This window comes from Acomys minous, assembly GCF_964271855.1.
Source record: "Acomys minous genome assembly, chromosome: 16".
Lineage (NCBI taxonomy): Eukaryota > Metazoa > Chordata > Mammalia > Rodentia > Muridae > Acomys > Acomys minous.
This window is the reverse complement of record NC_140498.1, coordinates 18985039-18994156: the sequence shown is the minus strand read 5'-3', so window position 1 is coordinate 18994156 and position 9118 is coordinate 18985039. Positions and strand designations below refer to the sequence as shown.

The 9118-nt window shown below is 50.1% G+C and overlaps 1 long non-coding RNA gene across 2 annotated transcripts in view; it reads left to right on the top strand.

Annotated features, from left to right (window-relative positions):
- Nucleotides 1-1222: 1222 nt before the first annotated feature.
- LOC311586736 overlaps nucleotides 1223-9118 on the top strand; it is a 41102-nt gene continuing 33206 nt past the window's right edge. For both annotated transcript variants that reach the window (XR_014775638.1, XR_014775639.1), the window contains exons 1-2: nucleotides 1223-1355; nucleotides 8526-8761. This is a non-coding gene — a long non-coding RNA (uncharacterized lncRNA). The remainder of the gene's footprint in view (nucleotides 1356-8525; nucleotides 8762-9118) is intronic.

Genomic DNA, 9118 nt, shown 5'->3' with positions numbered 1-9118 from the left:
ACTGCAGGAGGAAAATGGCTGGGCATGAGCACTGGTGGCTCTCTGCTTCTGACCACCATGACCAACAGCAGCATGGGAGAAGAAAGGGTTTACTTGGCTTAAGCTTACACATTGCAGTCCATCACTGAAGGAAGTCAAGACAGGAACTCAAGCAGGGCAGGAACCTGGAAGCAGGAGCTGATGCAGAGGCCATGGAGTGGCTTGCTCCTCATGGTTTGCTCAGCCTGCTTTTTAAATTTATTTTTATTTTTATTTTTTAAGATTTATTATTTATATAATATTCTTCCTGCATGTGTGCCAGCAGGCCAGAAGAGGGCACCAGATCACATTATAGATGGTTGTGAGCCACCATGTGGTTGCTGGGAATTGAACTCAGGACCTTTGGAACAACAGCCAAGTGTTCTTAACTGCTGAGCCATCTCTCCAGCCCTCAGCCTGCTTTCTTTCTTTCTTTCTTTCTTTCTTTCTTTCTTTCTTTCTTTCTTTCTTTCTTCCTTTCTTTCTTTCTTTCTTAACTGAGAAAATGTTTTATTTCACTTTTGAGTTTTTACATTTTCCTGATTACTCCGTGTAAGGTGAAACCAGAATGTTTAGAAGACATACACAAATCTAGCACATCAATATCTGAAAATTTTCTTTTTCTTTTTGCTATACTATTTTCACAACCACAGGCGTGCTTGCTAGGCAAATATAACCACCACAGAAGCAAACGTTATCAACCCGCTTTCCTAAAGGACCCACGGCCATCAGCTCAGGGATGCTACCACCAACAATGGGCTGGGCCCTTCTCTGCTCATCACTTATTAGGTACAGCCAATTCTTATGGAGGCCTTTTCTCACTTGAGGCTCCCCCCCCCTCTCCAATGCCTCTAGCTTGTGTCAAGTTGACATAAACTAGCCAAGCACAGATGCGGTGTGACTATCTCCCTCCTGTTCCTGCTACTATACCTACCCTGCCATGCGGGACTGTGTCCCTTGAAACTGTAAGATCAAATAAACCCTTTCTTCCTTAGGTAATTCTGTTGTAGCACAAGTAATACAGAAAATTGGCATCAGGAAGTGAGGTTGTTAGTGTGGTAAAGATCAACATCTGGATCTTGGCTTTTTAGGGTTGGTTTTCAGGAGGGATGTGTAGAAGAGTTTGGAACTTTGGGCTAGAAAAGCTCTTAAATGCTGTAAATAGAACTTAACCAGACATTCTAGTGAGAGCTCAGAACACAAAAGAACTGGAAAAACACAGACAGCGGAGGCCCCATCCATGACGTTGTCACTGGGGAACAAAGATCCTGTCAACAATATAATGGGAATACTGGTGTGACACTCTGACACAGGGTGCCTGAAAGTCTGTCTCCTAGGTGAGTTCAGATCCTGTCAAGTTGAAGGTCAACACTAAAAATCACAGGCTCTATGATTATTGGTCAAGGGATTGAAGAGGCAAGTTGATTCATAGATACCTTGGTTGGTTTGGGCAACTTCTGTGGAGAAAAGCTGTGCCCTCTGATTCTTGCTTTTAAAGAGCAGGCAAATTCAGAGGCTTCCTTCAGGCAAAGCTGAATCCAGGAACACAAATAATGCTTCCCCCCCACCCTCTTTCTTTCTCCTTTTCCTCTGATCACTTAATTTACCCTTATTTGGCTGGGTTTCTGTCTTATTGCATTGAAAATGGCTTGGCCCACAAGTGGACTGCAGTCTTCCTTTAGATGTATGAATTGAGGAACCTGGAAATGGTTGCCCTTGCTCTACTGTATCCATCTAGATCTATCAGTCTGGGGAGATTCGGTTCTATACTTGTTTCAGCTTAGTACTCCCACCAATCTCTGTGCCAGAGGCTTGGACCAGGAGGAGGGGACCTATGATTGACACCTCTACAAGATCACTAGGTGATTTGGGGTTTGTGGCTAAAGGAGAAAGCCGGCTGGGTACCAGCACTCTTCTCTTTCTTTGTCCTGACTGGGAAGCCAGTGTGACCAGCTACTCATGTTCCCATTGCCAGACCTTCCCCGCCATGATGGATCCAAGTTCATTCTTTCCATAGTCTACAGCTCAGCAATTTCCTAGTTGGGCATTATAGAGTTAAACACTTCTTCAGTCTATATTTCCTGGGAATGCGTAGAATGCTCTGGGAGTAGCCCCAAACCAAATAAAGGAAGTCCCTCTGGCAGAGTGAACAGCCAGCCAGGGGTGGGGGCGTCAGGCACAGGATTAAGACAAAGACGTCATCCAACTAGCCAACATGACCCAGCATCAATGGGATCAGGCTCCTATGTCAGTTCGTGATGAAATACCCAACAAAAGCAATTTAAGGAAGACTTAGGCTGGACAGCGACAGTGGCAGCACACGCCTTTAATCCCAGCATTCAAGAGGCAGAGGCAAGCAGATCTCTGAGTTCAAGGCTAGCCTAGTCTACAGAAGGAGGGAGATTTTTATTCTGGCTCCTATTTTGAAGGTACAGTCTACCACAGTGGGTGTGTGTGTGTTGTCATTGTGGGGGTGTCATCATAGTGGGACCATGAGAATGCTGGTCACAAGCATCCTCAGTCACGAAGCCAACAGAGGTTGCTGTATGTTGGCATTTATGTCGGGGCATGGGTTGGAAGTGGGGTGAAGCTGCTGCTGTGGTCAAGCTGCAGCAAGACTTTGCTGGCTTTGGTGGGTGAGGAAGCGGGAGAGGAGGCAGGGATGCTGCTGTGCAAGAAGACAAGGCAGGGCTTAGTGGTATAGTGGTGCAGGTATGGGAGGCAGTCTGCCCGGCAAGCCAAACAGATTCTGGCTGGAGTTGGATAGCACAGAGGGTAGGTCAGTGGCAAAGCTTGTGGTCTTCAGGGATTGCAGGGTGGTGGGCTGGTAGTGTGGCATGCCACTTGATGGGATGCAGAGCTGAGAAAAGCTGACTCGAGGAAAACAATTTCCTTATGTGTGTTTTTCTTAGAAATTCTGAGTTCAGGGGAGACCCCAGGGGAGCAGTTGGACGCACGGGGAGGGCTGGGAATGCAGCATGAAGGTCACGGCTTGGATACCTGTGTGGCGGGGTCAGGAGAGGCCAGGCCTGGGTCCCCAGGCACAAACAGTTTTAGAGGTCAGTGAAAGGAGAAGCAGCTACCAAACTGATAAGCCCAACCACAGGAGGTGCCAACCTGCCTGTGATTTATCATGCCAGCACTGCAGCGGCTGCAGATGTGTGCTCAGAGGACCCCTGGGCACCCTGGACCTGTCGCAGGGTGATGGATGACGCTGTTCCCCACCTACCCACCTTCCGCCTGTGCCTGCTTCCTGCCACCACAGAGGCGGTCCCTCGGGAGTAGAGCAAAGAGCTGAGCAGGCTCGCCACCGTGACAGCCTTTTAAAAGTGACTTTTCAAACTCCTTATAATTGTTGATTAAAAGGCCCATTGCCCCAAAGGGTCTGTTTGTGGCAGAAGAAGTAAAGCCATTTGAGGAGAAATTTCTGGGGAGGCGAAGTGTTCCGGTAAATTGGCCAGGCGGCATTTGCAGCACCAGGTTTGTATTTCAAAAGCCATTAATAGCCCCTGAGAAAGGGCTGCAAAGTCGTTGTTTTTGAGAAAGGGGAAAAACCTTTTGGGGGAGGTGATAATAGCAGCTTGGGGATCTGCAGGGGTACAGGAAGAAATGGTTGGCCCCACCCACTTGAGTCTTGGTAAAGGGCTGTCCACCGCCTTCCTTAGCCAGGAAAGCAGTTCTTGTCCACGGCTGCCTTGGGGCGTCCCTTTCTGTCCCCACCCTCACTGCCACCTGGTCTGGAAAAATCGCCTTGCACAGCACATTACTTCCAGAAGCCAATTCATTTTGTAAATGGATGCCTTTCACCCTGGCAGGACTCCCAGGATTCTTCCATGACGACTCAGTGCCATGACGCCGTCCCCTGAACCTCTGTGGCCCGTGACAACTTTATGGGCTTAACTTCAAGGTTCATGACCCTTCATGTTGTGCTATCGCATAAGTCTTCAGTTTGCCCCCAGTGAAGTGAGACGTGTCCTGAGAGAGGCGAGGAACCCAGGCTGCTGGCACGGGATTCATGCTCTGTTGTCACAAAGTTGATTTTCTCCTCCCTGAGTGGCCAAGGTGTGCTACAGTAGAGCTGACCCTTGACCTCCATGGCGCGCATGCGTGTGTACATGCGGTCTTTGAGCTCTCTCTGGTTGTCGAGGTGGAGTCAACCAGAATAGCTGGACCACTTGAAGCATCCTTAGCCTGGGAGATGGATAAGACCATGGAGGGTGGCTGGGCGTGGTGGCTCACACCTGTAATCTCAGCACTCAGGGAGGCAGAGGCAGGTAGCTCTCTGTGAGTTCGAGGACAGCCTGGTGTACAAACCGAGGACAGCCAAGGCTACACAGAGAAAGCCTGTCTTGAACCAAAACAGGAAAAAGAATGATTGTGGAGGCCTGCGGGGCACATGACCTCCCAGGTGGAGGTGGGCAAGAGGAGGGCTATAAACGCCCCCTTTCCCCACCCACTTCCCCCCAGTAGTGAGACTGCATCTTTGTGTTTGTCTTTGCTCTGTGTCTTGTGTGCTGGCAGACATGGGAGCATAGCTGCTTTCCTGCCAGGAGTCGGGAGGCATACAGGCCGGGTGCGTGACTGTGAACCAATCCCTGTATGGAATCTCTCAGAACTTCCATCTAGGCAATGGGGGAGAAGGGCCTCTGGTGACCTGAGATCCCTTTCTGCTCAGACCAGCTTGGGGTGAGAAGCGTGGACCATTTCTGGGTGGTGACGACTCTGGGCCCCACTGGAGAGGAGGGAGAGTTTTCCAGCCTCCCATAGAGGCTTGATTCCTGTGAGTGTTTATGTCTCTTCTTGGAAGCTTCTGAGTCCGAATTCCACGAGGTCCTTTTGGTCCTTTAAGATGCTTTGAAGAGGCTGGGCGTGGTAGCACATGCCTTTAATCCCAGCACTCGGGAGGCAGAGGCAGGCGGGTCGCTGTGAGTTCGAGGCCAGCCTGGACTACAAAGCGAGTCTAGGACAGCCAAGACTACACAGAGAAATCCTGTCTTGGAAAACAACAAACAAACAAACAAACAAACAAACAAAGATGCTTTGAAGAGTTAACCGTTGCAACCAAGTGATGCTGCGAACAACCCATTCTGTCACCCCCTCCCCCCCCCACCCCCCCGGAGATTCTAAAAAGCACAAATGTCTCAAAGGAGAAGAAACCTGTTAAACTTGCCTTAATCATGTCTTTCCTAGGCTTGTTTGACCACAGATTGTTTTGGGGTGGACAATATAGGGTCTCTCTATGTGGCCCTGGCTGTCCTGGAGCTTACTATGTAGGCCAAGCTGTCCTGAAACTCACTATGTAGACCAGGCTGTCCTGAAACTCACTAGGTAGACCATGCTGGCCATGAACTCACTATGTAGAGAGTCATCTGCCTCCTGAGTGCTAAAAGATATGCACCACCACACTGGCTTTGACCACAGATTCTTTTTGACTCAGAAAGTCTAGGAAAATCCTCTGGGGGGGTGTACACACTTTGCCTCCTATTCTTATACTGACTACCATATAGACTCACCCACCAGCTCCCACAGGGACACTGAGGCAAGACAGTACCATCTGCCACGCTGTGGCTTCCTCTGAGCTTTGGGCAGGCCTGGTAGAGCCGCAGACACATCTGCTCACCCAGCACTGCCTCAAGGCCCCTTCGAGGATCTCATCAGGGAGCTGCGATTTCAGGCAGATTGCTTCCTGGTTCAGTGGGAACACTGGGCTGGCCAACTAGTCCGTTAAGTTCACCTTCATGGCCAAATGAGCTCACCTGGGGCCAGGAAGGCCCGTGGAAGACAGAAGGTGAATAGAAGCATTCCATCTGTCGAGTCCCCACTCCCCTGTAGCAGCTCAGGCCCCGGGGCTGTTGACTGCCTTGTTTTGTGTATCCTAATAAAATATTAAGGGGAATTCTCCCAGATTTCAAACTCTTTCTATGGAGGTGTAAGGTGGCAGCCTGAACACAGGGTGTAAGTCCTTGGAACTGCGGAGAGGAGCAGAGGTGTAAGAGGAAGAAGTTGGGGCCAGGGACAGCTTAGAGGCCGCCGCCATCTTCTTGTTTCCTCCCTGCCAACTGAGGAAGACGAGTACTGCTAATCAGGAGTCTGGGAGGTCAGCATTCTGGTGAGCGCTCAGAAAAAGCATGGCTTAGAAGCTTTAGAGTAAGTTATACCTGAGCAGACTTGTTCCTTTCAGGGCTTGGGTTTTTCTGACTGAGGCAGATAGGTGACCTCATGTCCTCTGAAGTGTGTCTAGGTTGCAAAATGGGACTCTGCTTAGAAGCCTTCTCTTCACACACTTTCCCCACCTCCCTATTACTTCCTTGACACCAAGGGAGAGAAATTGAACTCATTGACTACCACGGAAGGAGAACTGAGCTCATTGGACCCACTGGAGTGGGGCCTACTGCAGCCAGGACAAAACTCAGTTTTGGTGCTCACAGGGACACTGTAGTCACATCTAAACAGCAGTATGGCATTGGCCAGCCACACTTCTGAGCTGACATCCTAGGGACAGCTTCCTGACACAGCTGGTGGCGGATGTACTTGTAGTGTTGTAAATGTGTGCTTTTATGTGGAACGGGGTCTGCCCTGGGCACAGAGGCATTCCTGGGCCAATACATAAGTCCCTCCAAGGTCTCTCTGGCTTTGGCCCCCCTGTTCATGTCTCTGACTTGGTCAGATCTGGCTTGATCCAAATCAGAGATGATTCCAGAACGGTCAGAGCACCTGCAAGATCTGAGTATCTTCCTCCCCGGTGAAGCAGCCGCCACGTTCAAGGGCACACGCACACGTGGCTGCCTGAGAGTGGATCGAGCATCTCCCTTTGGATGATTGACGAGCATCCCGTGTTTTAGTTTGCAGAGGTGGCTCAGAAGCACACGAGCAGATGGTGTCTTAGGAATTCCTCCAGGGAACCAGCCTGGTTCTAAAATCCAGCCCTATGTGGAAATCCAATAGGCAAATGAGAGAGGAAATTAGGAAAGGAAGTGGGTTGAGTCCCTCCCTGTGTGCTCAAACCTCGACACAAAGCTGGTCAGAGGAGGGGGTCCAAAATCCCATGGTTCCCTCCCAACCAGGGGGAGAACAAGAGCTGGGTATGGAGGCTGAGGCGTATGAGCTCAGCACTTGGGAGGCTGAAACAGGAAGATCATCAGTCAACGTCAGCTTGGGTGGCATAAGCCGACCCCATCTAAACAGAAAAGAGAGAAGGAGAACAAACATGGGGCTCTGTCTAACACAGGCGGGTGACCCTGAGGGGCTTCAGAGCAAAGAGGTGTGAGCCTGAGGGAGAGGTCTTCAGTTCAACGCCACAGCTTTGCTTAAGCAACTAGATGTGCACGTCCTGGGCCGATGCTCTATGCAGTTGGGTCAGACAGTTTATAGCTTAAAAAAAAATTTATCAACTCAGGCCCGAGGAGACAGCTCCCCAGCATGAGGACCCAAGTTCAATTCCAAGCCATCTCGATCCTGGGGAGGTAGAGGTAGATAAAGAAGCCCTGAGGCTCACTGGCCAGCAAGCGAGCCTAGTGTACTTGGCCAGTTCCAGGCTAGTGAGAGACCCTGTCTCAGATAAGCAAGGTAGACAGCACCTGACGACCTTTGGCTTTCACACTTGACCATACATGTATGTTTTGTCATACACATGTGTGTGGCTCTCACCCCTCTGAAAAGCATGACCTCTTGGAGTATCTGGGCTCCAGCCCTGGCCTGTCATGCTGGACCATGATACCCTGCACCATAGCCGCCTACTCTCAGAGCCTCAGGTATCCTGAGCTGGTTGTTGAAGAAGATCAAATGAATTGGGCGTTTCAGAGCTTCGTGCAGTGCTTGAGTTAGACATCGTGTTCCTGAGCACACGATGCAGTGCTTTGCACCCGTTCCTGCCCCACCCCCCCCAGCAGGTGTCTGGGACTTGCCCCGATGTGGACAGGACAGAGTGGAGAGTAACGGAGGTAGTATGAGCTTTCCAAAAATTGCTAGGGTCATCATTGATAAGCAGAGCCTGAGGCCAGGCCCTCTGAGCTCTGTTAGGAGTTCTGCCTCCACACCAGGGCATCTCTGAGCATGTCTGAGGCTGTTCTGAGCGGGCCTCAGTAGCCATTGCTCCCTGTTGTCTGCAAATGGAAAGGATTTACTTTTTTGCTTTACAGTTTTCTCTTCCACTCCAGGAAGAGGGCTTGCAGAACTCCAAGGAATAGGAAAACCTACCTACACCCATTCCTGCTGGTCACCGAGGACGGTCCATCTGGGAGAGAAGGCTCTCCCTCCCTGATGCTCCTACCTTTCCCCTCCCACTCAGAGCCCACGTTTTATGGTGCCGTGTGTGCTCCATGGCATTTGGCTTTTCCTGCTTCTTTCCTTGAGGTTTGGTCCCATTAATGTTTATGAGCAAATAAAACGTGGATTGCTGCTTTGGGCTGTGGGGCCACTGCTGACTGCGGGAGGGACGCCTAATTGAACCTGTTCCTTGAGCAGCCTCCACTTCTTCCGCTTTCTATGACTTGCTCCGTGTTCTCTAGGAAGATGGCCAAATATAGAGAAGATGTGAGAGCAATGGAGCCTTGGCCTTCCTCAGGACTCGGTGTCATCAGTCTGTCCCTGGCTCGGAGTGAGGATTGGAGCCATTGAGATCTGGAGCTGCCAGAAGAACCAAAGATGTTTGCTGTGTCCAGTCTCAGCATGGGCATGCGTGCATGAGACAGCCTGTAGTGACACATGAACCCTGTGGTGTCACAGGCTCTTCCTGAAGAGCAGGGTGGGTAAAGATGAGTGACAACACCTAATTTCTGTTTGGGAGGAGGTAGAAATTGATCAACATAATGCATTGCTTCAAGGATATAAGCCTGTGGGATCTCTTTGTGTTGCCATATCTCATATCATTGGCGTTATGGGTCTCATGTATACCTGGCCTTTTATGTAAGTACTCTGGATTTGAACTCAGGTCTGCTTGCTTTCATAGCAAGTGCTCTTCCCCACAGAGCCATCTCCCTAGCCTCCTAAACGTCTTTATGATAATGCTTTTCTTCTTCTTCTTCTTCTTCTTCTTCTTCTTCTTCTTCTTCTTCTTCTTCTTCTTCTTCTTCTCCTTCTCCTTCTCCTTCTCCTTCTCCTC